The sequence below is a fragment of the Bubalus bubalis genome, chromosome X (assembly GCF_019923935.1).
Source record: "Bubalus bubalis isolate 160015118507 breed Murrah chromosome X, NDDB_SH_1, whole genome shotgun sequence".
NCBI classification, from domain to species: domain Eukaryota; kingdom Metazoa; phylum Chordata; class Mammalia; order Artiodactyla; family Bovidae; genus Bubalus; species Bubalus bubalis.
Window position 1 is genome coordinate 65773250 of NC_059181.1, and position 27137 is coordinate 65800386.

The 27137-nt window shown below is 40.3% G+C and overlaps 1 long non-coding RNA gene across 3 annotated transcripts in view; it reads left to right on the top strand.

The window, feature by feature from the left end:
- Positions 1–27137, top strand: part of LOC123331762 — a 195384-nt gene that overhangs the window by 143814 nt on the left and 24433 nt on the right. The window lies entirely within an intron of this gene.

Genomic DNA, 27137 nt, shown 5'->3' on the forward strand with positions numbered 1-27137 from the left:
TTTTTATTTGTTCTGAAAAAGAGCACCCTCTGGAAGGGGATGGAAGGAAGTCCTGGGAATCTGAACTTGCTCCTTCTTAGGGACTACAAGAAGGAGAAAAGCTTTCAAAATACATGGGCAGGAACTGGATGTAGAGTGAGAAATGAAATATTTCTTGCCATAACAGTAAACAAGGATGTCACAGTCTCCAGCAAATGCAGCCACGACAGATGGTGAGCCTGGTGAGTCCTGAGACAACTCAGGAAGGAAAAAAATACCTGCCATCTAGCAGCATTCAGACTGCAGCCACTTGCTATAGTGAGCCCTGAGGAAACTCAGGATGTGTAAACACAGGATTCAGACTCCAGATAAGTGATGCGCATATCAAAGGAATGGTTTCCATGAGCCCAGACAAGCATCTTTCCATACGTAGAAAAGCACTAAATTCCTTGGTGGTTTAGTCGCTAAGTTGTGTCCAACTCTTGTGACCCCATGGACTGTAGCCTGCCAGGCTCCTCTGTCCATGAGATTCTCCAGGCAAGAATATTGGAGTGGGTTGCCATTTCCTTCTCCAGGGGATCCTCCCGACCCAATAATCGAACCTGGGTCTCCTGCTTTGCATGCAGATTCTTTACTGACTGAGCTACAAGCTATGAGGGAAGCCCTTTGGTGTATCTGGTTTTCTTTAATAATGTTTTGATATTCAGACTACCTGCCCTTTGTTGCAGAATTTCCATATAACCTGACTCCACCCGTTGCCTCTTCAGAGCAGTTTCTCAGAGCTGTCTGAAAGTTGGTCTCTCAGACTGCAGTCCTCATTTTGCCCTAAATAGAATTCTCATGTTGTGCAAAATTTTATTTTCAACCATTATGGCAACCAACGAAGTGACCCAGAGTGGATTTCCCTCTTTCACCTGAACTCCACAAGGAACCAAAGCCTTGGTACCAGCCCTCTTCCACCTCCTTGGGGATTCCAGACAAACTGAGTAAGTCTTCCCTGGTTCTCAGATCCCTTGTATTGTTTGGTGATCCTGAGTTTTATTGGGCAGTGTATAGCAGGTACTTGTTCCCTCCAAGTTGAAAGATACTGGAAGCCAAGTTGAGAGATACCAGGGAATGCTTGCCCAGGTGAAGATACTGGGAGTGAGGGCTGGTTGAAAGACAGCAGTGTTTGGCTCCATTGTAGGAGACTAAGTGGTCTTGGCTGAGTGGTTAGATAAACTGATCTGATGCTTTCCCTCAATTCAGCTGCCTTAATAGAAATTGTGGGGATAAAAGTGAAGACAATTACGATGATGTGATCACTCACCTAGAGCCAGACCTCCTGGAATGTGAAGTCAAGTGGGCCTTAGGAAGCATCACTACAAACAAAGCTATTGGAGGTGATAGAATTCCCGGTGAGCTATTTCAAATCCTAAAAGATGATGCTGTGAAAGGGTTTCACTCAATATGCCAGCGAATTTGGAAAACTCAGCAGTGGCTACAGGACTGGAAAAGGTCAGTTTTCATTCCAATCCCAAAGAAAGGCAATGCCAAAGAATGCTCAAACTACCGCACAATTGCACTCACCTCACATGCTAGTAAAGTAATGCTCAAAATTCTCCAAGCCAGGCTTCAACAGTATGTGAACCATGAACTTCGAGATGTTCAAGCTGGATTTAGAAAAGGCAGAGGAACCAGAGATCAAATTGGCAACATTTGTTGGATCATCGAAAAAGCAAGAGAGTTCCAGAAAAACATATGTTTCTGCTTTATTGACTGTGCCAAAGCCTTTGACTGTGTGGATCACAAGAAACTGTGGAAAATTCTGAAAGAGATGGGAATACCAGACCACCTGACCTGTCTCCTGAGAAATGTGTATGCAGGTGAGAGAGTCAGTTCCTAGACAAGTTGATAGGGAGTCTAGGGGTCCCCAAGGAGAGAGGGGTCTGGAATTCTCAAGGAGGAAGAAAGGACAAGCTTTTTTTTTTTCTTTTCTCCACATTCCTTAGGATTATATAACAATAATGTATCCTGCCTAAGGACAGTCTTTGGATTCAACCTTTTGTTACCTTAAGATGTAAATTATGGGAGTGGGTCTGATGAAGTCTTTACAACCTCCAGACATTCTTTGGATTATATAACCTCATTGTTAACACTAGCAAGCGGGTACTCTTTCTGCCCCCTTCTGATGCCTATGTCAGAAGCTTTCTCTATCTCCTTTATACTTTAATAAAACTTTATTATACAAAAGCTCTGAGCAATCAAGCCTCGTCTCTGGCCCCGGATTGAACTCTTCTCTTCTGGGGGCCAAGAATCCCGGTGTATTCGCGTGATTCAACAACAACCTTTCATCTTGGGGGCTCGTCCGGGATGCTTCAGGACAAGGTAAGGATGCTTGGAGCTTTAGTTCTTTGTTCTCTTAGCGAACACTTTTTCTGCTGGGCTTTACTAACTCTACCATGTGCTTGTGTGAATGAATGGCAGGCCCTGCGTGAAGCAAGTAAGGGGCCCTGCTCTGCGGTTCCACAATGATCTAATATGGCTTATGGCAGAAACCTGTCAGGGGTTTATACCGACCTGCCAATGCCAAGAGGCACCCAATGTCTCCTTCGGGAACCGACCAGAAATGGGCAAAGCGTGTGGACCGAACTCTCCTTTCTCGGTCAAACTTTTTGGTCTCTTTGACCATTTCATAACTCCTTGGGAATTAGAAGTACTAACCTAATCTATCGGATCATAGACTTTCAAGGGATTTGTGATCTATATTTTATTGTGTACTGTGGCTTAGGTCCCAAACTTGGATTGGTAGTCAAGAAAGCGCCTAGCCTCGCTAGGAATCGGAAGTTTGGAAGCTAGATGGAGCTCTAGCTCCCAGAACATCTCTGAGGTTAAAGGTTACTCAGATTGGGACGGCGATGGGTTTTTTTTTCCCCTTTGGTAACGCCGGCTCTTAGTGGATCAGAGGAGGCTGTTATACTGGTGTGGTGATGCTTGGAAAGAACATCTGTTTTATGTTCGCGTTGGTCTTATTGTGGTCAGGAAATACTCAGGGTCGTGCAAAGGCACTCAAGTGACGAATGTTTCCCACAGTGGTTTTAGCTTGGGAGGCATTCCGGAAGGTTACTCTGATTCACCCCGGGTGACATCAGAGGCAAGCAAGGTTAAGGGTGAAGAGCTGGACGTCAAGTAGGGATGCTATCAAGTCTACCCCTGGTACATCCCCACCCCATCTCGGTGGTAGAACCGGGAGGGACGAGTACGGCACCTGCATCGGTAAGGGACAGACTAAGTCCGACCAGGAAGGAAAAGCTTTTGGTGTAACGTCTGTCTACACCCCCATCTAGAGCAGGGAGGGACGCCTCCGGTAGAAAAAATGGCGCTGGTCGCTTTTTTTCTCTCTTACAGATGGGTGCTAACAATTCCAGCCTCACTCCTTTGAACTGTGTCCTGAAAAACTGGGATAGATTTGATCCCCAGGGCTTAAAGAAGACACACCTGGTCTTCCTATGTGATACTGCATGGCCACGGTATCCATTGGAGGACGGCGAACGGTGGCCAGTTGGAGGATCTCTTAAGTATAATACTGTTCTACAATTAGACCGGTTCTGTAAGGAACAAGGGAAATGGGTAGAAGTAGCATATGTGTTGCCCTTTTTCTCTCTGCGAAATATGCCAGACTTATGTCCTAAGGGTATAGATTTGGGCGTGAAATCTTCAACTCCCTCCTGTCCTCTTACTTTGCCCCCATGCTGGGGACTCCAAACTGGGATTCAAACTGCCCACATGGAGGTCCAAACAACTCCTGTCTCATTACGACCTCAGACTACTCTGGTTTCAGTAGAAACTCAGACCACCAAAGTAAGAGATGAGATGGAGGACAGGAGACAAAGAGAAGAGGAAAAACAGGTTTCTCCAATCTATCCCTGGGATCATATGCGCAGAGCAGCCAGAGAGACTGAGGAACAGCCACACAAGCTGTTGCCTCTTTATGAAACACCCACCAGGAGAAATAATCAGTCTGTGAGAGTTAATAAGCCTTTTTCTTATCAAGAAATACAAAGAATCAAGGAGGATCTGGGAGACTATTTAGAGGACCCAGAAAAATATATTAGAGCTTTTAAAGATGTTACTCTGCTTTATGACCTCACTTGGAAGGATCAAAGACTCGAGTTCTGGGGAAAGCGGTTGCTTATGGAGATGAATGGCTTGGTAATGAATCAGTAGGGAAGAGGGAGAACGAGATAGCGGCCCTCCCCACTGGGAATCAGGCGGTCCCAACTATAGAACCAGACTGGGACTACAACACAGCTAAAGGAAGATGGTCAGAGTCATTTTGTTAGATGTATTCTTGAAGGACTTAGGCAGGCATGTTCTAAGCCTTTAAACTATGGCAAATTGGCAGATATAGAACAGGAGGAAAAAGAAGCTCCTGGTAAATTCCTAGATAGACTGAGAGAAGGCCTTCGCAGATTCACTGAGATTGATCCCGAAAGTGAAGAGGGAAAAGTGATCTTAAAGGATAGATTTCTCACTCAGTCGGCTCCAGATATCCGCCGTAAGCTATTAAAACAGGCGTATGGACCAAATCAGTCTTTAGATACTCTGTTACAACTGGCTCAGACAGTCTATTATGGTAGGGAATATGAGGAAAAGAAAGAAAGGCAAAAAAAAGACAAAGGAAAAGGCGGAAAGCCTTCGCCATGGCTATGAAAAACGTTCTTAAACAGCCTGAGAAAAATGCCCAGAGGGGCCCAGGTGAAAAGGGATGGGCTTGCTACTACTGTGGAAAGGAGGGGCACCTCAAGCGGGATTGCCCTCAGGCATCTAAGCCGCCCCTGGCTCCATGTCCGGTCTGCAAAGGACCACACTGGAAGAGAGACTGCCCCCAGAGGCGTAGGTCTCCCGGGTCGGACTCTCAAGACAATCAGGACTGAAGGTGCCCGGGGGTCCCCACACAAGCTCCCGTCCTAATTACACCTGAGGAACCCCGGGTATTAATAGTTGTGGGGGGCCAATCCGTCGATTTCCTTTTAGATACTGGGGCAACTTATTCTGTGCTCACTGAAGCCCCTGGCCCACTTTCTTCCCTATCCGCTTCGTAATGAGACTGTCTGGACGAGCCAAAAGGTATTATTTCAGTTATTCTTTATCTTGCAACTGGGATTCTGTGCTGTTTTCACACGGGTTTCTGATCGTGCCAGAATCTCCCTCACCCCTTTTGGGAAGGGATATACTGAGCAAGGTCCATGCCTCTGTTTTTATGAATATGGAGCCCTCCCTTTCTCTCCCTTTAGTTGAACAAAATGTAAATCCTAGAGTATGGGCTGATGGAAAATCTGTGCATCGAGCACAAAATGCTATTCCTGTAGTTGTTAAGCTCAAAGACCCACATGTATTTCCACATAAGAAGCAGTATCCACTGAAACCTGAAGTTAAGGAAGGGTTAAAACCCATCATCGAAAATTTAAAGGAGCAGGGACTATTAATTCCCTGTAACAGTCCTTGCAACACTCCTATTTTGGGTATAAAGAAATCAAATGGTAAATGGAGACTAGTTCAAGATTTACAAATAATAAATGAGGCTGTAGTTCCTTTACACCCCGTGGTGCCTAATCCTTATACTCTATTGTCTGAAATTCCTGAACGAGCCAAATATTTCTCAGTAATTGATTTAAAGGATGCCTTCTATTCAGTGCCTTTGGCGGAAGAAAGCCAATTTCTATTTGCCTTTGAAGATCCTACACAGCCAGCTTCTCAGTTAACCTGGACAGTTTTGCCCCAGGAATTTTGTGACAGTCCTCACTTATTTGGACAAGTTTGTCACGGGATCTGCAAAACTTTAATAGCTCTGAAGTAGTGGTGTTACAATATATAGATGATATTTTGCTCTGTGCTGAGACAGAGGAAGCTTGTTCGCGAGCCTCAGAAGATTTCTTAAACTTTCTGGCAGACTGTGGTTACAAGGCATCAAGAGAAAAGGCTCAGCTTTGTCAATAATCGGTTAGATATCTGGGCCTAATCATATCAGAAGGGACTAGGGCCATAGGCCCTGAGAGAATTAAACCTATACTAAATCACCCGCTACCTATGACTTTAAGACAATTGAGAGGATTTTGGGGAATCACAGGTTACTGTTGCATTTGGATTCCGGGCTACGGGGAACTTGCCCGGCCTTTATATAAACTTATAGCTGAAACTCAGCAGGCCCAAACTGACAAACTGGTTTGGTCTCCAGAAACTCAAAAGGCTTTTAAGGTTCTTCAGACTGCTCTCCTGCAAGCTCCAGCTCTGAGCTTGCCCACGGGGTCAGAATTTAATTTGTTTGTCACTGAAAGAAAAGGTGTGGCACTAGGAGTTTTGACACAACCCCGGGGGCCTCACCAGCAACCTATTGCTTATCTATGCAGAGAATTAGATGTAGTTTCACGTGGGTGGCCCCACTGCCTAAGAGTAATTGGGGCAGCGGCTTTATCAGCACCTGAAGCTTTAAAAATAATTAATGGACGAAACCTTACTGTATTGACTTCTCATGATGTGAGTGGAATCTTAAATTCTAAGGTTAATATTTGGATGACAGACAGTAGGCTTCTTAAGTATCAGTCATTGTTGTTAGAAGGACCAGTAACTAGGCTTAAAGTTTGTGGAAATTTAAATCCTGCCACTTTCCTTCCTAAGAAGGAAAATGAAACACTTGATTACGATTGTTCTCAATTCCTAACTTTAAACTATACAGCTCGGGAGGATCTAAAGGATACCGCATTAGACAATCCTGACATGGAAATATTTACAGATGGCAGTTCTTTTGATCAGGATGGAAAGCGTAAAGCAGGTTATGCAGTGGTGACTGCTGAACAGGTTTTGGAAGCAAAATCTCTCCCCCAGGGAACCAGTGCTCAGTTGGCGGAGCTTGTGGCTCTGACCTGAGCTCTAGAGTTAAGCAAAGGGCAGTGGATGGGCCTGATAACCTATGCGAGCTTACTTCTGCTGACTCCAAATATCCTGAGTCTGCTGTTGGATCCTCAAGAAAATGCCTTCCTGTCCTGGGCTCACTCTTATGCTGCATTCCACAATCGGTCTAACTGCTGGGTCTGCGGAGCACTCCCCTCTTCGTCAGTGGAAGGCTTCCCATGGTGGACATCCGCACTTCAAGGAAAAGACTTTCTCCAAGTCTGTGAATACCTTCAACAACAATCACATGCGATGTTTCTTCTTCATCTGATGACATCTACCAACCCTAAAATGGACTGGTGCAACACTTTGTACTTTAACTACGGACATAATGTGACTTTTATTTTCGATTTTAACTTGTTTTAATGACTATGTTGCCTACATCTGTAATTGTATAACTGGATTTGTTCTAGCCGCATGAAAGCTTTTAAGTTACAAATGGTTGCTCAAACTCCTGCTACTGCTGTAGCTTCCTCCAGCTACTATTTGGGGCCCCTGGATCAGATATCCTCAATATGAGGATTAGGAGAATATGTTGCCTCACCAATTTAGGGACAACGCCCCTTGTCAGCTCGGAAGCAGTTATGGAATGAGAACGACGCCCCTTTTCCCTAGGCAACATAATTCTCCTAAAAGAAAAGGGGGGAATGAGAGAGTCAGTTCCTAGGCAAGTTGATAGGGAGCCTAGGGGTCCCCAAGGAGAGAGGGGTCTGGAATTCTCAAGGAGGAAGAAAGGACAAGCTTTTTTTTTTTTTTTTTTCTTTTCTCCACATTCCTTAGGATTATATAACAATAATGTATCCTGCCTAAGGACAGTCTTTGGATTCAACCTTTTGTTACCTTAAGATGTAAATTATGGGAGTGGGTCTGATGAAGTCTTTACAACCTCCAGACATTCTTTGGATTATATAACCTCATTGTTAACACTAGCAAGCGGGTACTCTTTCTGCCCCCTTCTGATGCCTATGTCAGAAGCTTTCTCTATCTCCTTTATACTTTAATAAAACTTTATTACACAAAAGCTCTGAGCGATCAAGCCTCGTCTCTGGCCCCGGATTGAACTCTTCTCCTCCAGGGGCCAAGAATCCCGGTGTATTCGCGTGATTCAACAACAACCTTTCACAGGTCAAGAAGCAACAATAAGAACCGGACATGGAACAATAGACTGGTTCCAAATGGGAAAAGAGTACGTCAAGGCTGTATAATGTCATCCTGCTTATTTAACTAATATGGAGAGTATGTCATGAGAAATGCTAGGCTGGATGAAGCACAAGTTGAAATCAAGATTTCTGGGAGAAATATCAATAAGCTCAGATACGCAGATGACACTTCCCTTATGGCAGAAAATGAAGAAGAACTAAAGAGCCCCTTGATGAAATTGAAAGAGGAGAGTGAAAAAGTTGGCTTAAAACTCAACATTCAGAAAACTAAGATCATCTCTTCCCATCACTTCATGGCAAATAGATGGGGAAACAGTGGAAACAGTGACAGATTTTATTTTGGGGGGCTCCAGAACCACTGCAGATGGTGACTGCAGCCATGACATTAAAAGACACTTGATCCTTGGAAGAAAAGTTATGACCAACCTAGACAGCATATTAAAAAGCAGAGACATTACTTTGCCAGCAAAGGTCCTAGTCAAGGCTATGGTTTTTCCAGTAGTCATGTGTGGATATGAGAGTTGGACTATAAAGAAGGCTGAGTGCTGAAGAATTGATATTTTTGAACTGTGGTGTTGGAGAAGACTCTTGAGAGTCCCTTGGACTGCAAGGAGATCCAACAAGTCTATCCTAAAGGAAAGCAGTCCCAAATATTCATTGGAAGGACTGATGCTGAAGCTGAAACTCCAATATTTTGGCCTCCTTATGTGAAGAACTGACTCATTTGGAAAGACCCTGATGGTAGGAAAGATTGCAGGTGGGAAGAGAAGGGGATGACAGAGGATGAGATGGTTGGATGGCATCACTGACTCAATGGACATGAGTTTGAGTAGGTTCCGGGAGTTGGTGATGGACAGGGAAGCTGGGCGTGCTGCAGTCCATGGAGTAGCAAAGAATCAGACACGATTGAGCGACTGAACTGAACTGAACTGAAAAGTGAACATGTTACATGAGAGCTTTGCTTTGAAGCAAAGGGGCAAGACTCCTCCTGGCTGATTATAGCTTTCTCAGATGATTGAGAAATTTACAGGAGTGGTGCAGGAGAGTCCTCATAATGTGCAGTGGTCCCATATGGAAACCCACTCATTAAATAAAACACTTGCTTGCCAGGAATCTAAAATAAGAATTGGCTATTTAGTGATCCAAGAAACTGGATCTGCTAAAGGGAGAAAACTAAGACACATAAGAAAGCTGAAACAACGCTGGGATGATGCCTTGGAGGAGTTAAGCTCACGGGAGCACAGTGGCCCACCACACAACTTCATTTGTAAAGTTTATCCCTGACGAATTCAAGTAAAACGGGAAATAAAATCTCTCAAGTGGAGAAACAAGGAGCATTAGAAAATCAACCTCTGACTAACACCTCAGCCAGATTCATGTACAATATGTACGGAGCTCATACTTGCAAGTACCTAGTTATTTGGGGAAAATATACTAAAAAAGATCTCAACTTAAAATGGCCAAATTGGGATTCTTTTGATATTTCAAAATTGATATTTTTGCACAGACAATTAGAAAAAGCTAGCCATAAGATCAAATAGACTAAATGGAATGCTTATTTTGATTGGTATTTAGAAGCATCTAAAAGAGGAAATGATAGGGTTCTTTGCAGGAAACCAACAAGAAAATGCTTGAAACTATATGAGGACTAAAAAAAAGGTCACTAGCACTGATTGTCCTCTGCTTCTCCTGTGTATCCTCTTCTATCTGAATTACCTGGCTCTGATGCTATCTTTTTCTCTTCCAACTCCTTTGCCTCCTGCTGCTCCCTTCCCCAGCAAGGGAAGATTAAAAAAAAAAAAAAAAAGCAGAAGTGATTATATCTCCCTTTAAGGTGAAACCTATTACAGGGAGAGGTCAACTGTCCTTGGTGCTTAAATACACACCCTGGACCCCAGCAGAACTTAGAGTCTTGGCTAAAGAATTTTCTCCATCTGAGTCAAAATCCATTGGGATTTGCTAAGAATTTTGTATTAACTATCCAGACCTTCAAACACAGGTTTTTAGATCAGTATCAATCAGTATTTACCATTTGGAAATTAAAGGATATTTTGCCCTAAAAATGAGGGAGCTCATTTATTACATACACAGTTAAGGTTAAAAAGCTGGCTTGGTAAAAATATCATTTCAGAATTCTGACTTTAAACAAAGGCCTTCTAAAGGGGAACTTGCATTTCTCAGTGTCTTTGAGATGTAAATTACTTTCCTAGGACTTTCTTTGTACGTGTGCATTTGTATGTACATGTTTTGAAAACTTGACCTCTGTCACACTATTTATGAAAGTAAACTCTCCAGAGTTTACTTAGGTTACATCCTCCCCCACTGTCTTCTGAAGAAACCTCTTGCATCTTAGTGGTTTGAATCACTATGGTATATATATATATATATATAATATATATATATTATATATATAATGGTTTTATTAATGGCCACATATTGGCAACACTAACAAATCAGTGAATCTAGAGCACTCTCATTATAAACAGCTGTTTTATTGGTAGCTATAAAAACAAAAATCAAATTACACGTTGAAAAAATATATCTAATGATTAACCTAATAAATTATTTAGTTTAAAACAAGAAAAACTGGCTTGGAAAGCTTCCTTTGAGGTCTTTGCTTCCCCTCAGTGGGTCTTACAGATGCTAATAAGAGTATTAGAATAGTTAATGTTAACAGGAAAAACTTGTAAGGAAAGTCTAGATACTATTTCCAACAAGGTAGAATTTTTTTTCTTTTTTTTTTTAATTTATTTTAATTGGAGGTTGATTATAATATTGTGGTGGTTTTTGCCATACATTCACATGAATCAGCCATGGGTGTACTTGTGTCCCCCATCCTGACCCTCCCTCCCACATCCCTCCTCATCCCATCCCTCAGGGTCATTCCAGTGCACCACCCTGAGCACCCTGTCTCATGCATCAAACCTGGACTAGTGATCCCTTTCACATATGATAATATACATGTTTCAATGCTATTTTCTCAAATCATCCCACCCTCGCCTTCTCCCACAGAGTCCAAAAGTCTGTTCTTTATATCTGTGTCTCTTTTGCTGTCTCACATATAGAGTCATCGTAAACATCTTTCTAAATTCCATATATATGCGTTAATATACTGTATTGGTGTTTTTCTTTCTGACTTACTTTGCTCTGTATAATAGGCTCCAGTTTCATCCACCTCATTAGAATTGATTCAAATGCATTCTTTTTAATAGCTGAGTAATATTCTATTGTGTATATGTACCACAGCTTTCTTATCCATTCATCTGCCGATGGACATCTAGGTTGCTTCCATGTCCTAGCTATTGTAAAGAGTGCTGCTATGAACATTGGGGTACACGTGTCCAAGGTAGAAGTTTTTAAAGAATTATCTCAAGTGAATAATGAAATCTTTAGATGGTTATTTAAAATGGGACAAACAAAATGGACATTTATGTCATTAAAACAGAAGGTTTTAATATTACTACACTGCTGCTGCTGCTAAGTCGCTTCAGTCGTGTCCAACTCTGTGCAACCGCATAGACGGCAGCCCACCAGACTTCCCTGCTCCTGGGATTCTCCAGGCAAGAACACTGGAGTGGGTTGCCATTACTACACTACTTAAATGGGCCAAAAGTGACTCCCTACTTGTCCCTAGCATTGAAAGCTAGACAAGAGCATTCTATTTATCCCAGTTTTAAAATATTTAAGAGGCTAAAAAAATTTACACTGAGATGCCTGACCAGCAATTATTTGAGGCAACACTTAGGCCAAAGAGCCTGAATTCCTTGGCTCAACACCCCTGTGGGGATCCTGGAGCCTTTTATATAAAAGTGGATAAAATGGGCAGGAAATTAAATAAAGAAGAAAAAAGAAGTCCTAAAACTCCTCCTGTAAGAGCAAAGCTTGTTGATATGATCCTCAGTCAGTTCAGTTCAGTTCAGTCGCTCAGTCATGTCGACTCTCTGTGACCCCATGAATCGCAGCACGCCAGGCCTCCCTGTCCATCACCAACTCCCGGAGTTCACTCAGACTCACGTCTATCAAGTCGGGGATGCCATCCAGCCATCTCATCCTCTATCGTCCCCTTTTCCTCCTGCCCCCAATCCCTCCCAGCATCAGAGTCTTTTCCAGTGAGTCAACTCTTCGCATGAGGTGGCCAAAGTACTGGAGTTTCAGCTTTAGCATCATTCCTTCCAAAGAAATCCCAGGGCTGATCTTCAGAATGGACTGGTTGGATCTCCTTGCAGTCCAAGGGACTCTCAAGAGTCTTCTCCAACACCACAGTTCAAAAGCATCAATTCTTCGGCACTCAGCTTTCTTCACAGTCCAACTCTCACATCCATACATGACCACTGGAAAAACCATAGCTAATGAAGAGTAAAGTCAATGATATAAAAGTTGACAGAATTGAGATGAAAGTGTATAACACTGGTGTATTTGAATGTACCTTAAATAAGATGATTATATTTCTTTTGTTTAATTATATTGTGGAATAGGCATGTTTCACTGGGGAATTCGTCCCCTGTGTGGTATTATAAACAAAGCATATAAATCTGCACCTCAGTTAATATTAAAGAAAAACAGTAGGGTTACCTGAGCCATACAAATAAATAAAAACTGTAAACTAACATTCAAGGGCTAATACAAATAAAAATAGTGATTTTGTTGTGGGTTTAATTTATAAACTCGGAAAGAAGGTCTTTGCTGAATGCCTTATATAAACCTTTGAGGGCATGTGTCAACTAAATGCACAACATAAAAGTTGTGAGTTAAATTTTATTTGGAGCAAAATGAGGAGTGCAGCCTGGGAGACAGCACCTCTGATAGCTCTAAGAAACTGTTCCAAAGAGCCAGGGAGGAAAGATCAGTATATATGTGATTTTGGTAAAGGAAGAATACATGCAATTAAGCACATACTTTTCCAGAAGGTTTCTACCAGTCTCATGAAGCTTTTGCTAGTCATGAGGAATAGTCATCTCCATGAAGGATTTTAGTACTTTTCTATATATGTGGAGATACAAGAATTGGGTTCATAAAATCAGTTCCTGAAAATATCTAACTGAAAATCTGTCCTGCCAGTTTTTCCTTGAACACAAAGTATCTCATTTCTACTCTACACAATTAATTCCTTTCAAGGGGTATTGAAGATCAGCAGCTATAGCAGCATATGCTTTAATCCTTTTAGAGGCAGATGGCAAGTACCCATGGCAAGTGCCAATTTGTAGTTGACAGGGCCCCTTCTTGGTCATAAATTTAACCATACTTTGGGAGACATTTCATGACCATTTCAATCCTATGGTCCTAGGAAGTCTCATTCCTATGTTTGGCGAAGGTTTCACTGATAGTCCCCTCATTATGGTATTACTGGACTAGGTCTTATCAACAGTAATCAAAGGGTTCTGGGCCAACCTGTTTTACTCAGATTGTTATGGTCAGGGAAAATTCCCTCTTGTTGTATCCATATCTAGAGTTATACTATTACAATCACTGATCTAATATAAAACTATTTTTGTAGGAGGCTCTGTCACACATTTGGTAATATACGAAACAACAATCTTATAAAACTGGCAAAGTATAAATAACATAGCTAGCAGTATTATTAAAGTCATAAGTAAGAATTAAGCCAAGAACTTCCATTAGGTGTTATTCAGTTGCTCAGTCGTGTCTGACTGTTTGCAACCCCTTGGTCTACTGTATGCCACGCTTCTCTGTCCTTCACTATCTCCCAGAGTTTGCTCAAACTCTTGTCCATTGAATCGGTGATGTCATCCAACCATCTCATCCTCTGTCTTCCCCTTCTCTTCCTGCCTTCAATCTTTCCCAGCATCAGGGTGTTTTCCATTGAGTTGGCTCTTCACATCAGGTGGCCAAGTGTAGCCCAGTATATACTCAGATCATCTAACTTTGTCTGTTCTGTACCAATCTTTATCTTTCAGGGAAATTATACATTGGCATTGTTCATAAGGATCCCAGCCCAATTTTCCAATGTTACTAGGCTGGTTATCCTTAGTATAATTTGATTGTTCCCAGATAAAGGAGGGCCTTAAAACTTAAATGACCACAGCTTGGTGTTAACCACATAAATCCATCCCATAATTGTGGGAAGTTTTATTCTTTGGCTAAATTTTTGCTTGTTGCTCTGACTGAGCTTGAGTGACTTAGAGGAAAAATCATATTTATGGCCAGGGTCAAAGCTGGTATGTATTACATACAGGTAATTGGCCAGAACCCAGCAATTAGATTGATTTTTTAAAATTAGCATACGATTGTGTCCATGATAGAAAACATATGCAAAGGTCCAAGAAGTCAAGAAAACAGTATAAACTAAACGATCATATGAATCAGGTCCAGCATCTTGGGTAAACAATTTTCTGATGTTGTCTTCTTGGCCTGTTTTAAATGTTGTTTCCTTTGAGCATTGTTTTAAGGTGAGTTTGAGGTCACCAGTCTGGTGCAGGGGCATATAGAAGTGGCAATTAATCCAAGAGTCAATTTCCCTTGTTTCACTGTGCATGAGCTAGTTAAGAGTACATGATAAAAAGCCCTTCCGTCCAGGTTGGAGGTAATCCTTTAAATTGTGTCTTTTCCAGTATACATAATCCCTGCTTGCAGGTTTTGGGGCATCTTATCTTCATCCAGAGATTACTGAGATAAGCCTCAGAAACAAAACTTAGAGTGTCCTTTAAATAATTTAATTAACTTAAAGCATAACATCAAAGAACTCTCTGTGAAATGAGTCAGTAAATACAGACCTCCATTAGTGTAACTGGTATTTAATGTTCATTAAAACATTATCTTTTTCTCTCTAAAATTTCTCTCATTTCTACCAAATACATCCAAATTAAAACTAAATTATGGCAAATAAGAAAGTCTGGTTTCAGTAAACTTGGCCTGATAATAATTTATATAACTATAATTGATCAAGTAGGCTTTTTGCTTTGCTGAAACTTATAAAAATCATATTTATTTATTTTTTAAATTATTTGGCTGTAATGGGTTTTAGTTGCAGCCCGTAGTATCTTTGATATTCATTTGGACATGCAGAATCTTTAGGTGTGGCATGTGAACCCTTGCAGCACGTGGGATCTAGTTCTTTGACCACGGATTGAACTTGGGTCCCCTGCATTGGGAGCGCAGTCTTAACCTCTGGACCACCAGAGAAGTCCCTTTTTGTTTATTTTTAATTGGAGGATAATTGGTTTACAATATTGTGTTGGTTTCTTCCATATAGCAAAATGAATCAGCCATAGGTATACATATGTCCCCTCCCCCTTGAACCTCCCTCCCACCTCTTATACCATCCCACCTCTCTGGGTTGTCACACAGCACCCATCTGAGCTCCCAGTGATATATAACAGCATCCCACTAGCTATCTAAATGATGCTAAAGCTGAAACTCCAGTACTTTGGCCACCTCATGCGAAGAGTTGACTCATTGGAAAAGACTCTGATGCTGGGAGGGATTGGGGGCAAGAGGAGAAGGGGACGACAGAGGATGAGATGGCTGGATGGCATCACTGACTCGATGGACGTGAGTTTCAGTGAACTCCGGGAGTTGGTGATGGACAGGGAGGCCTGACGTGCTGCAATTCATGGGGTCGCAAAGAGTCGGACACGACTGAGCGACTGATCTGATCTGATCTGATATATGTTTTACTCCTACTCTTTCAATTCATCCCACCCTTTCCTTCCGCTGCTGTGTCCACTAGTCTACATCTGCATCACCTTGGCTACCCTGCAGATAGGTTCATCAGTATCTTGTTTCTAGATTGCATATGTATGCATTAATATACCAAATTAGTTTTTCTCTTTTTTGAAATTTTAATTGAAGACTAATTACTTTACAATATTGTAGTGGTTTTTGCCATACATTTAAATAAATCAGCCATGGGTGTACATGTGTACCCCATCCTGAAACCCCCTCCCACCTCCTTCCCTACCCCATCCTTCAGGGTTGTCCCAGTGTACCGGTTTTGAGTGCCCTGTTTCATGTATTAAACTTGGACTGGTGATTTCACATGTGGTAATATACATGTTTCAATGCTGTTCTCTCAACTCATCCCACCTTCGCTTTCTCCCACAGAGTCCAAAAGTCTCTTCTTTATATCTGTGTCTCTTTTGCTATCTCGCATATAGGGACATCATTACCATCTTTCTAAATTCCATATATATGTGTTATTATACTGTATTGATGTTTTTCTTTCTGACTTACTTCACTCTGTATAATAGGCTCCAGTTTCATTCACCTTATTAGAACTCATTCAAATGAGTTCTTTTTAAAAAATTAATTTATTTTAATTGGAGGCTAATTACTTTACAATATTATAAAGTTTTTTGCCATACATTCACATGAATCAGCCATGAGTGTACATGTTTCCCCCATCCTGAACCCCCTTCCCACCTCCCTCCCCAACCCATCCCTCAGGGTTGTTCCAGTGCACTGGCCCTGAGCACCCTGTCTGATGCATCGAACCTGGACTGGTGATCTCTTTCACATATGGTAATATACATGTTTCAATGCTATTCTCTCAAATCATCCCACCCTCGCCTTCTCCCACAGAGTCCCAAAGTCTGTTCTTTACACCTGTGTCTCTTTTGCTGTCTCACATATAGGGTCATCATTAACATCTTTCTAAATTCCATATATGTGTGTTATTATACTGTATTGGTGTTTTTATTTCTGACTTACTTCACTCTGTGTAATAGGTTCCAGTTTTATCCACCTCATTAGAACTGATTCAAATGCATTCTTTTTAATAGCAGAGTAATATTCCATTGTGTATATGTACCACAGCTTTCTTATCCATTCATCTGCTGATGGACATCTAGGTTGCTTCTATGTGCTAGCTATTGTAAAGAGTGCTGCGATGAACATTGGGGTACACGTGTCTCTTTCAATTTTGGTTTCCTTGGTGTGTATGCCCAGCAGTGGGATTGCTGGGTCGTATGTATGCCCTAATTTTTATGATTTCTTTTCTTCTACTAACCCTGGGGTTCTTCATTTCTTCTTTTTGTAGTTGCTTTAGGTGTAAAGTTATTTGATTTTTCTCTTGTTTCTTGAGGTAAGCTTGTATTGCTATGAACCTTCCCCTTAGCACTGCTTTTACTGAATCCCATAGGTTTTGGGTTGTCATGTTTTCATTTTCATTTGTTTCTATGCATATTTTTATTTCTGTTTTGATTTCTTCTCTGATTTATTGGTTATTTAGAAGCGTGTTGTTTAGCCTCCATATGTTTGTATTTTTAATAGTTTTTTCCCCATAGTTGATATCTAATCTTACCACATTGTGATCAGAAAAGATGCTTGAAATGCTTTCAATCTTTTTTAATTTACCAAGGCTAGATCTATGGCCCAGGATCCTGGAGAATGTTTTGTGTGCACTTGAGCAAAAAGGTGAAATTCATTGTTTTGGGGTGAAATTTCCTATAGATATCAATTAGGTCTAACTGGTCCATTATATCATTCAATGTTTGTGTTTCCTTGCTAATTTTCTGTTTGGTTGATCTATCCATAGGTGTCAGTGGGGTATTAAAGTCTCCCACTATTATTGTGGTAGTGTTAATTTCCCCTTTCATACTTGCTAGCATTTGCCTTACATGTTGCAGTGCTCCTATGTTGGGTACATATATATTTATAATTGTTATATCTTCTTCTTGAATGGATCCTTTGATCATTATGTAGTGTCCTTGTCTCTTTCCTTGGCCTTTATTTCAAAGTCTATTTTATCTGATATGAGTATTGCTACTCCTGCTTTCTTTTGGTCTCCATTTGCATGAAATATCTTTTTCCAGGCCTTCACTTTCAGTCTGTATGTGTCCCTTGGTTTGAGGTGGGTCTCTTGTAGACAACATATATAGGGGTCTTGTTTTTGTATCCATTCAGCCAGTCTTTGTCTTTTGGTTGCAGCATTCAAACCATTTACATTTAAGGTAATTATTGATAAGTATGGTCCCATTGCCATTTACTTTGTTGTTTTGGGTTTGAGCATATAAACCTTTTCTGTGTTTTCTGTCTAGAGAAGATCCTTTAGCATTTGTTGAAGAGCTGGTTTGGTGGTGCTGAATTCTCTCAGCTTTTGCTTGTCTGTAAACGTTTTGATTTCTCATTCATATTTGAATGAGATCCTTGCTGGGTATAGTATTCTGGGTTATAGGTTTTTCTCTTTCATCACTTCAAGTAGGTCCTGCCATTCCCTTCTGGCCTGAAGAGTTTCTATTGAAAGATCAGCTGTTATCCTTATGGGGATCCCCTTGTGTGTTATTTGTTGCTTTTCCCTTGCTGCTTTTACTAGTTGCTCTTTGTGTTTGATCTTTGTTAATTTGATTAATATGTGTCTTGGGGTGTTTCGCCTTGAGTTTATCCTGTTTGGGGCCCTCTGGGTTTCTTGGACTTGGATGGCTATTTCCTTCCTCATTTTAGGGAAGTTTTCAACTATTATCTCCTCAAATATTTTCTCATGCCCTTTCTTTTTGTCTTCTTTTTCTGGGACTCCTATGATTCGAATGTTGGGGCGTTTGACATTGTCCCATAGGTCTCTAAGATTGTCCTCATTTCTTTTAATTCTTTTTTTCTTTTTTCCTCTCTGCTTCATTTATTTCCACCATTCTATCTTCCACTTCACTTATCCTATCTTCTGCCTCAGTTATCCTACTGTTGGTTCCCTCCATAGTGCTTTTAATTTCATTTATTGCATTATTCATTATTGATTGACTCTTTTTTATTTCCTCTAGGTCCTTGTTAAACATTTCTTGCATCTTCTCAATCCTTGTCTCTATAGTCTATTTATCTGTAACTCCATTTTGTTTTCAAGATTTTGGATCATCTTTACTATCATTATTCTGAATTCTTTTTAAGATAGACTCCCTATCTTCTCCTCTTGTTTGGTTTGGTGTGCATTTATCATCTTCCTTTACCTGCTGAATATTTCTCTGCCTTTTCATTTTGTTTAGATTGCTATGCTTTGGGTGGCCTTTCTGTAGGCTGGGAGTTTGTGGTTCCTCTTTATTGTGGAGCTTGATCCCTGTGGGTGGGGTTGAACTATTGGCTTGTCAAGGTTTCCTGGTTGGTGGAGCTTGCATCTATGTTCTGGTGGGTGGAGCTGGATCTCTTCTCTCTGGAGTGCAGTGAAGTGTCAAGCTATGAGTTTTGGCGTGTCTGTGGGTTTGATGTGACTTTGGGCCGCCTGTATTTTGATGCTTAGGGCTGTGTTCCTGCATTGCTGGAGAATTAGCATCATATGTCGTGCTCTGGAACTTGTTGGCTCTTGGGTGGAGCTTGGTTTCAGTGTAGGTATGAAGGCTTTTGGATGAGCTCTTGTCTATTAATGTTCCCTGGTATCAGGAGTTCTCTAGTGTTCTCATGTTTTGGAGTTAAGCCTCCTGCCTCTGGATTTCAGTCTTATTCTTACAGAAGGCTCAAGCCTTCTCCATTCATACAGCACAGATGATAAAACATCTAGGTTAATAGTGAAAAGATTCTCCACAGTGAGGGACACCCATAGAGGTTCACAGAGTTATATGGAGAAGAGAAGAAGGAGGAGGGAGATAGAGGTGACCAGGAGGAGAAGAGGAGCAGTCAAAGGGGGAGAGACCAATCTAGCCAGTAATCAGTTCCCTAAGTGTTCTCCAAAGCCTGGAACACCCAGAGAGATTCACAGAGTTAAGTAGAGAAGAGAAAGGGGATGGAGGAGGTAGAGGTGAGCTGGAGGAAAAACGGGAGAGTCAAAAGGGGAGAGCAATCAAGCCAGTAATCACACCCCTAAGTGAAAATGGATTTTGAAGATTAAATTCTTAAAGGTACAAAATTGATAACAAATACCAAAAAGCAAAGATTAGAAATATGGAGTAGAGGTTAAACTCTCCAAAATACAATATTAAAAATATACAACCAAATCAATCAAAAATTATATAAAAAATAGGGACTTCCCTGGTGGTCCAGTGGCTAAGACTCCAAGATCCCAATGCAGTGGGCCTATGTTCAATCCTTGGTAAGGGAATTAAATCCCACATGCTGCAACTAAAGACCTGGTGCAGTCAAATAAATGAATATTTTAAAAGAAAAGTTTTATATTTATATGAAATTTGCTTTAAAATAGGGTCTTTGTTTTGTAGGGTAGTATTAGGTTATAAAAATGAAAATTAAAGGAGCAGTAAAGAACTTGAAAAAATTAAAAGATGATAATATTAAAAATATATCTAGAGTTTCTCTGAAGCTGTTGTGGGCAGTGGGGTCAGTTCAGTTTCAGATAATTCCTTGTTCCAGCTTGTACTTCTTCTCAAGGTCTGTAGGCCCCTTCCAGTGCTTAGTCAATGTTATCTACAGGGTTTTGATCTGTTGTACTTGTCACCTCCAGAGTGTTTCCCTCTTCTCTGTTTATTTCAGCTTCCTCTGTTTGCAAGTCTCTTCAGTGTCTAATTTCCACCCAGACACAAGGGGGCAAAGGTGGTCACTTATTTAGGCTCACTTGTTCAGTTGTGTTGTGGGGTGGGAGGGACACTGCAAACAACTATCACTGGTGTGTGTAGGGAGTGCTCACAGTGTATAGACCACACTGGGTTTGCCCCAGCTCATGGTGGCGTGTGCTTTCCAGGTCTACACTGCTTAGGCTCCAGGTTGCTGTGCAGGGGTACTGTCCAAAGCAGGCCCTACTGTTCGTGCACTTCCAACGTCTAAGCTGTTCAGATTCAGGTTCTCAGGTACTCTGCAAGGGCACAGACTCGGTTGGGCCTGCGTTTTTTGCCCTTCTCAGGTTTGAGCAGCTGAGGCAACCAGGTGCTTGGTGAGTACACTGTCCCAGGTGGGCTGTGCGTCTTAATCACCTTCCCAGTCCTGGCCTCTCGGTTTCCCAGGTGTGCCTTGGGAGGACCGTCTCAGTTGTGCTGTGTGTCTCCTCTCGGGAGCTAATCTCAGGCTGCGACCCTCGTGGCAGATGTCAACCATTCAGGATCCCAGAAAGACGTGGTTAGCAACTGGGAGCCTCCTCACAGTTTGGTGGAGGATGCCAGTCTCTGGGGCTGAGATTGCCCCTTGCCTTGCTGCTCTGGCTGTCACATGCCTGCCTCTCTGCCTCCAGCAGGGGGGAGGGGCCTGTATGCAAATGGCTAGCTCTTCTTTGGCACCCATTCAATCCTTTGTTCTGGGTGGGCCAGTCTTCATGATAGGTTAGAGCCTTTTGTGAGAAAGTCCTCTTTTTTTTTTTTTTTCCTCTCTGGCTATCCCACAGTTTGGGTTGCTATCTCACGTTAACTCCCTCAGATTGTCCTCAGGGCATTCAGGCCTGGTCCTTACCCTAAGCATGTAGCCCACGCCTCCCTGTCCAGCCCCCACTCACTGCTGGTGGACGCAAGCGTCTGGGCTACTTCTCTGCTGGGGTTGTGGTTAGGCGTGTATTCTGTGTTTTGTTGTTTTTTCCTCCAGTTTTGTTGCCCCCTGAATTCAAAAACTACCCACAGAGGCTCTGGTGAGAGGGTTTCCTGCTGTTTGGAAATTTTCTTCATGACTACCTCCCCAGGACCAGTCTCCTTCCCTAACTCTTTTGTCTCTCTTTTTGTCTTTTATATTTTGTCCTACCTCCTTTTGAAGAGAAGGGGCTGCCTTTCTGGGTGCCTGGTGTCCTCTGCCAGTGTTCAGAAGTTGTTTTGTGGAAGTTGCTCAACATTCAAACAATCTTTTGATGATTTTGTGGGGGAGAAAGTGGTCTCCCCGTCCTATTCCTCTGCCATCTTGGGACTGCACCCCTGTTTTTCTGACTTCACTCTGTATAATATGATCTAGGTTCATCCACCTCATTACAACTGAGTCAAATGTGTTCCTTTTTATGGCTGAGAAATATTCCATTGTGTTTAGGTACCACAGTTTCTTTATCAATTCATCTGTCGATGGACATCTAGGTTGCTTCCATGTCCTAGCTATTGTAAATACTGTTGCAATGAATATTGGGGTACATGTGTCTTTTTCAATTCTGGTTTTCTCAGTGGATATATCCATTACTGGAATTGCTGGGTCATAGGATAGTTTTCAGCTTCTTTGGTGGCTCAGATGGTAAAGAATTTGCCTTCAATGCAGGAGAACCGGATTCAATCCCAAAGTCAGAAAGATCTCCTGGAGAAGGGAATGGCTACCAATTCCTGTATTTTTGCTTGGAGAATTCCGTATTCTTCCCTGGCAGTCTACAGTCCATGGGGTCACAAAGAGTCAGACATGACTGAGCAACATTTTCACTTCATGGTAGTGTTATTCATTCTTTTTAAAAGAATCTCTATACTGCTCTTGATAGTGACTGTATCAATTTGCATTCCCACCAACAGTGCAAGAGGGTTCCCTTTTCTCCACACCCTCTCGGGATTTATTGTTTATGGATTTTGGGGGGATAGCCATTGTGACCAGTGTAAGGTGATACCTGATTATAGTTTTTAATTTGCATTTCTGGAATAATGAACAATGTTGAGCATAATTTCATGTGTTTATTAGCCATCTATATGTCTTTGGAGAAATGTCTGTTTAGGTTTTCTTTAAGTTTAATTATGTCCCATTTGTTTATTTTTGTTTTTATTTCCATAACTCTGTGAGGTAGGTCATAGAGGATCTTGCTGTGATTTATGTCAAAGAGTGTTCTGCCTGTGTTTTCCTCTTAAGAGTTTTATAGTTTCTGGTCTTACATATAGATCGTTAATCCAGTTTGAATTTATTTTTGTATATGGTGTTAGTAAGTGTTCTAATTTCATTTTTTTTACATGGCTTTGTCCAATTTTCCCAGCATTATTTATTGAAGAGACTATCTTTTCTCCATTGTGTATTTTTGCCTCCTTTGTCAAAGATATGGTGCCCATAGGTGTGTGGGTTATCTCTGGGCTTTATCTCTTGTTCCATTGGTCTGTATTTCTGTTTTTGTGCCAGTACCATACTGTCTTGATGACTGTAGCCTTGTAGTATAGTCTGAAGTCAGGAAGGTTGGTTCCTCCAGATCCATTCTTCTTAAAATTGCTTTGGCACATTTAGTCTTTTGTATTTACATACAAATTGTGCAATTTTTTGTTTTAGTTCTGTGAAAAAATCTTTGATAATTTGATAGAGATTGCATTGGATCTGTAGATTGCTTTGAATAGTATAGTCATTTTCACAATATAGATTCTTCCAGTCCATGAACATGGTATATCTCTCGAACTGTTTTTGCTGTCTTTGATTTCTTTCATTAGTGTCATATAGTTTTCTGCATACAAGTCTTTTGTCTCTTTAGGTAAGTTTACTCCTAGGTATTTTATTGTTTTTGTTGCAGTGGTGAATGGGATTGTTTCCTTAATTTATCTTTCTGATTTTTCATTGTTAGTGTATAGGGATGCAAGGGATTTCTGCGTATTAATTTTATATCCTGTGACTTTGCTATATTCATTGATTAGCTCTAGTAATTTTCTGATGGCATCTTAGGTAGAGTATCATGTCATTTGCAAACAGTGAGAGTTTTACATCTTCTTTTCCAATCTGGATTCCTTATTATTTCTTTTTCTTCTCTGATTGCTGTAGCTAGGACTTCCAAAACTATGTTGAATAATAGTGGTAAGTGTAGGCACCATTGCCTTGTTCCTGATCTTGAAGAAATGCTTTCAGTTTTTCACTGTTGAGAGTAATGTTTGCTGTAAGTTTATCATCTATGTCTTCATTATTTTGAGGTATGTTCTTTCTATACCTACTTTCTGGAGAGGTTTTTTTTTTTTTAATGTCATAAATGAGAGTAAAAATTTTGTCAAAATCTTTCTCTGCATCTATTGAGATGGTCATATGATTTTATCTCTCAGTTTGCTAATATTGTGTATCACATTGATTGATTTGCATATATTGAAGAATCCTTATATCCCTGGGATAAAGCTCAGTTGATCATGATGTATGATTCTTTAAATATATTGTTAGATTCTGTTTGCTAGAATTTTGAGGTTATTTGCATCTATGTTCATTAGTGCTATTTGCTGTAATTTTCTTTGTTTGTGGCATCTTTTTAAGCAGAATTGAAACATTTATCTTTTCTGTCTATCTGCTCCATCCAGAGATTGTAAAATGTTAGGTTTCCAGCAGCTTTATCAGATAAATCAGGAAGGCTACCTCACTAACAAGTACAGAAATCATAAGATATTTGGGGGACCTTGTAAAGAGAGGAATTCACCTAGATCTCTTAGGCGAAATTACTGCAGATGGTGACTGCAGGCATGAAATTAAAAGATGCTTGCTCCTTGGAAGAGAAGCTATGCCCAACCTAGACAGCATATTAAAGAGAAGAGACATTACTTTGCCAACAAAGGTCCATCTAGTCAAAGCTATGGTTTTTTCAGTGGTCATGTATGGATGTGAGATTTGGACTATAAAGAAAGCTGAGTGCCAAAGAATTGATGCTTTTGAACTGTGGTGTTGGGGAAGACTCTTGAGAGTCCCTTGGACCGCAAGGAGATCCAACCAGTCCTTCCTAAAGGAAATCAGTCCTGAATATTCATTGGAAGGACTGATGCTAAAGCTGAAGCTCCAATACTTTGGCCTCCTGATGCGAAGAACTGACTCATTAGTAAAGACAATGATGCTGGGAATGATCGAAGGCAGGAGGAAAAGGGGATGACAGAGGATGAGATGGTTGGATGGCATCACCAACTCGATGGACATGAGTTTGAACAGCCTCCAGGAGTTGGTGATGGACAGGGAAGCCTAGCATGCTGCAGTCCATGGGGTCGCAAACAGCTGGACACGACTGAGCAACTGAACTGAACTGATAATTAGTTTGAGGGGAAGGTTTTCCTTCTACCTGGAAAATACAGACTCAAACCAGTAACTTTTCAGACAGAAACCATAAAAATAGTAACCATTTTCACCAGTTCATTGAGTTCTTTTGTTAACTCTTTTTGTTAGCAGTTTATGAATGTCATTAAGATTCTTTAATTTCTTGTCCAGTTTAGTATAATGGTCTGAAAGTTAGAAACTTGTATTTTAACAAAGATTCTTTCTGTATATCTTCTTGAAGAGAAAGCATTTTGCAAAGGCATTACAGTGAAACCGTAAGTGTCTATAATGACAAAAGACTTACGAAGGCACGTTTAAATCTGATTACAATACAACTGACAAAGAAGCTTGATTACTGCTATGACATATAACACTTTAAGATAACAACTAGAATTATGACTATCATTTTACCAGAACGTATCACATTTTTGGGAATTCCATATGATTTCTCAATTATTTATATTATTAATATTTACCATACAATATAACTTAAGAATATTTATTACTCATTTGACAATACTTCTCATGTAATTTAATATACCAAATTAATCTAATTAGCTTAATATTTCTCTTTGGGATATTTCAGGGGCCCTTTGAAGCATCCTGAAATTAGACAGAAGTCAAAGGACTTCATTAAATTTTGATTTAGTAAATTTTATCAATAAATATCAAGAGGTTAAAACATTCAGATAGGATCATAGGTCACTGTGAAACAATATTTATTCACTTAGTTGAAGTTGCAATAAAAGATTTCAAAGTCTAATACAGGGTAGATCACTTAAAAGTAAGGAACTTAAAATCTGTTATCAAAGGTAGTTCATCATCTTAGGAAAACTTGTACTATGCACAAAACTCTTTTTTCAGGGTCTGCTTTCCACAAAGCTTTCTCGCTTTCTGTAGCCATCACTTAATTTGCCCATCTAGTAACAAACACCTGTAAGTCAGACCTACTACCTTTTTCCTTAATAAAATGCAATTCCATTCCTCAGACCTTCTTTACTAAAAAAATGCATCCCACTTTTCTTATGCAACCATAAACTGTCCTTTATATCAGCACTCTAGATTGGTGAACACAAATACTTGTGATAATTTCTAAAAATACTTGCTTTCTTATAGAGAACATTTCAGGATGTACCTAACATATTCATTAATAGTGCAAAATATCTTTAACTTATCTGTGAGAGGAAGCCAGTGCTCAGTAATTAATGTTTCAGTATCTTATTTTATTTGGGAGTGACCTACCTATTCAATAACTTCCATCATTTAATTTTGCACAACCCTAGATTTTCAAGTTACCAAAATCTGAAGAGATTTAAACATAATTATTCTTAACAGATTTTATCTAAAAGTCCTTATCTCATTTACATTTCTTTTCTTAAAAGTTTCTTCACATTGAGTTACTTTCCTTGCTTACAAATTTCCAACAGATATAATAAGATCTTATTCAGCTTATATTAAACCTAGCCACAATAAAAGTATTATACTTAATGTTGATACTATAAGTGCTTACTTTTCTTTAGACCAATTAAATCAGAGCTTATTACAAATAAACCTTAGCAATACTATCCAAAGACGTATACTGAAACATACATATGTCCAGCCAGACACAACAAGATATCCAGCTTCATCCTCTAGGCTTAGTCATGAATCAGATATCACAGTATAAAACTCACTAGTTTATAAATAGCAGTTGGAATTTTTAAAAAATTTAAGGCTTCATACTCCTTTTTCCCCCTTCAGTTTCAGAAATTAAAGTTAATCTACATAAGATGTGATTCTGAGATGTGTCTATCATGAGATACGTCTACATAAGATGTGATCCTCAAGGCACAGGAAACAAAAATCAGGTTCTTTATATAGGACTTATCCCTTCAGAACTTATTTTCTTTCAAGCAAACTTTCTCTGTGGGTTGGAATGAAACTGGTTGGAAGTCAGTTAACCTTCTACTGGTATTGTGTACTTAATTGGCACAATTGAAGGTTCTTCGTTTTCATAGATACACCCTTTTATTTCTTTTAATGATTCTGAAAACTTGATCAGCCAGCGTAACAAATGTTTGTGTGTAACTTGGACCAACCTACATTGTCTAATTATTAGAGTAGTCAAATCCAGATCTAAGGCTTCTAAAAAGGCAGAATTAAGTAAAGGATCATTTTGATGGTTAAAGAATGACTCAGGTGTCAAGCCAGAATATTGTTTAGAAGTTTTTTATTTTTTTTCAAACCATTCCTAACAATCCAGAATTGATTCATTCGATCTTTGCTTGCACTGTTGAATCTCTGTCCACTCTACAGTTTTAGGAAAAAGCTCTGGGATAAATTTGAATTATTTTT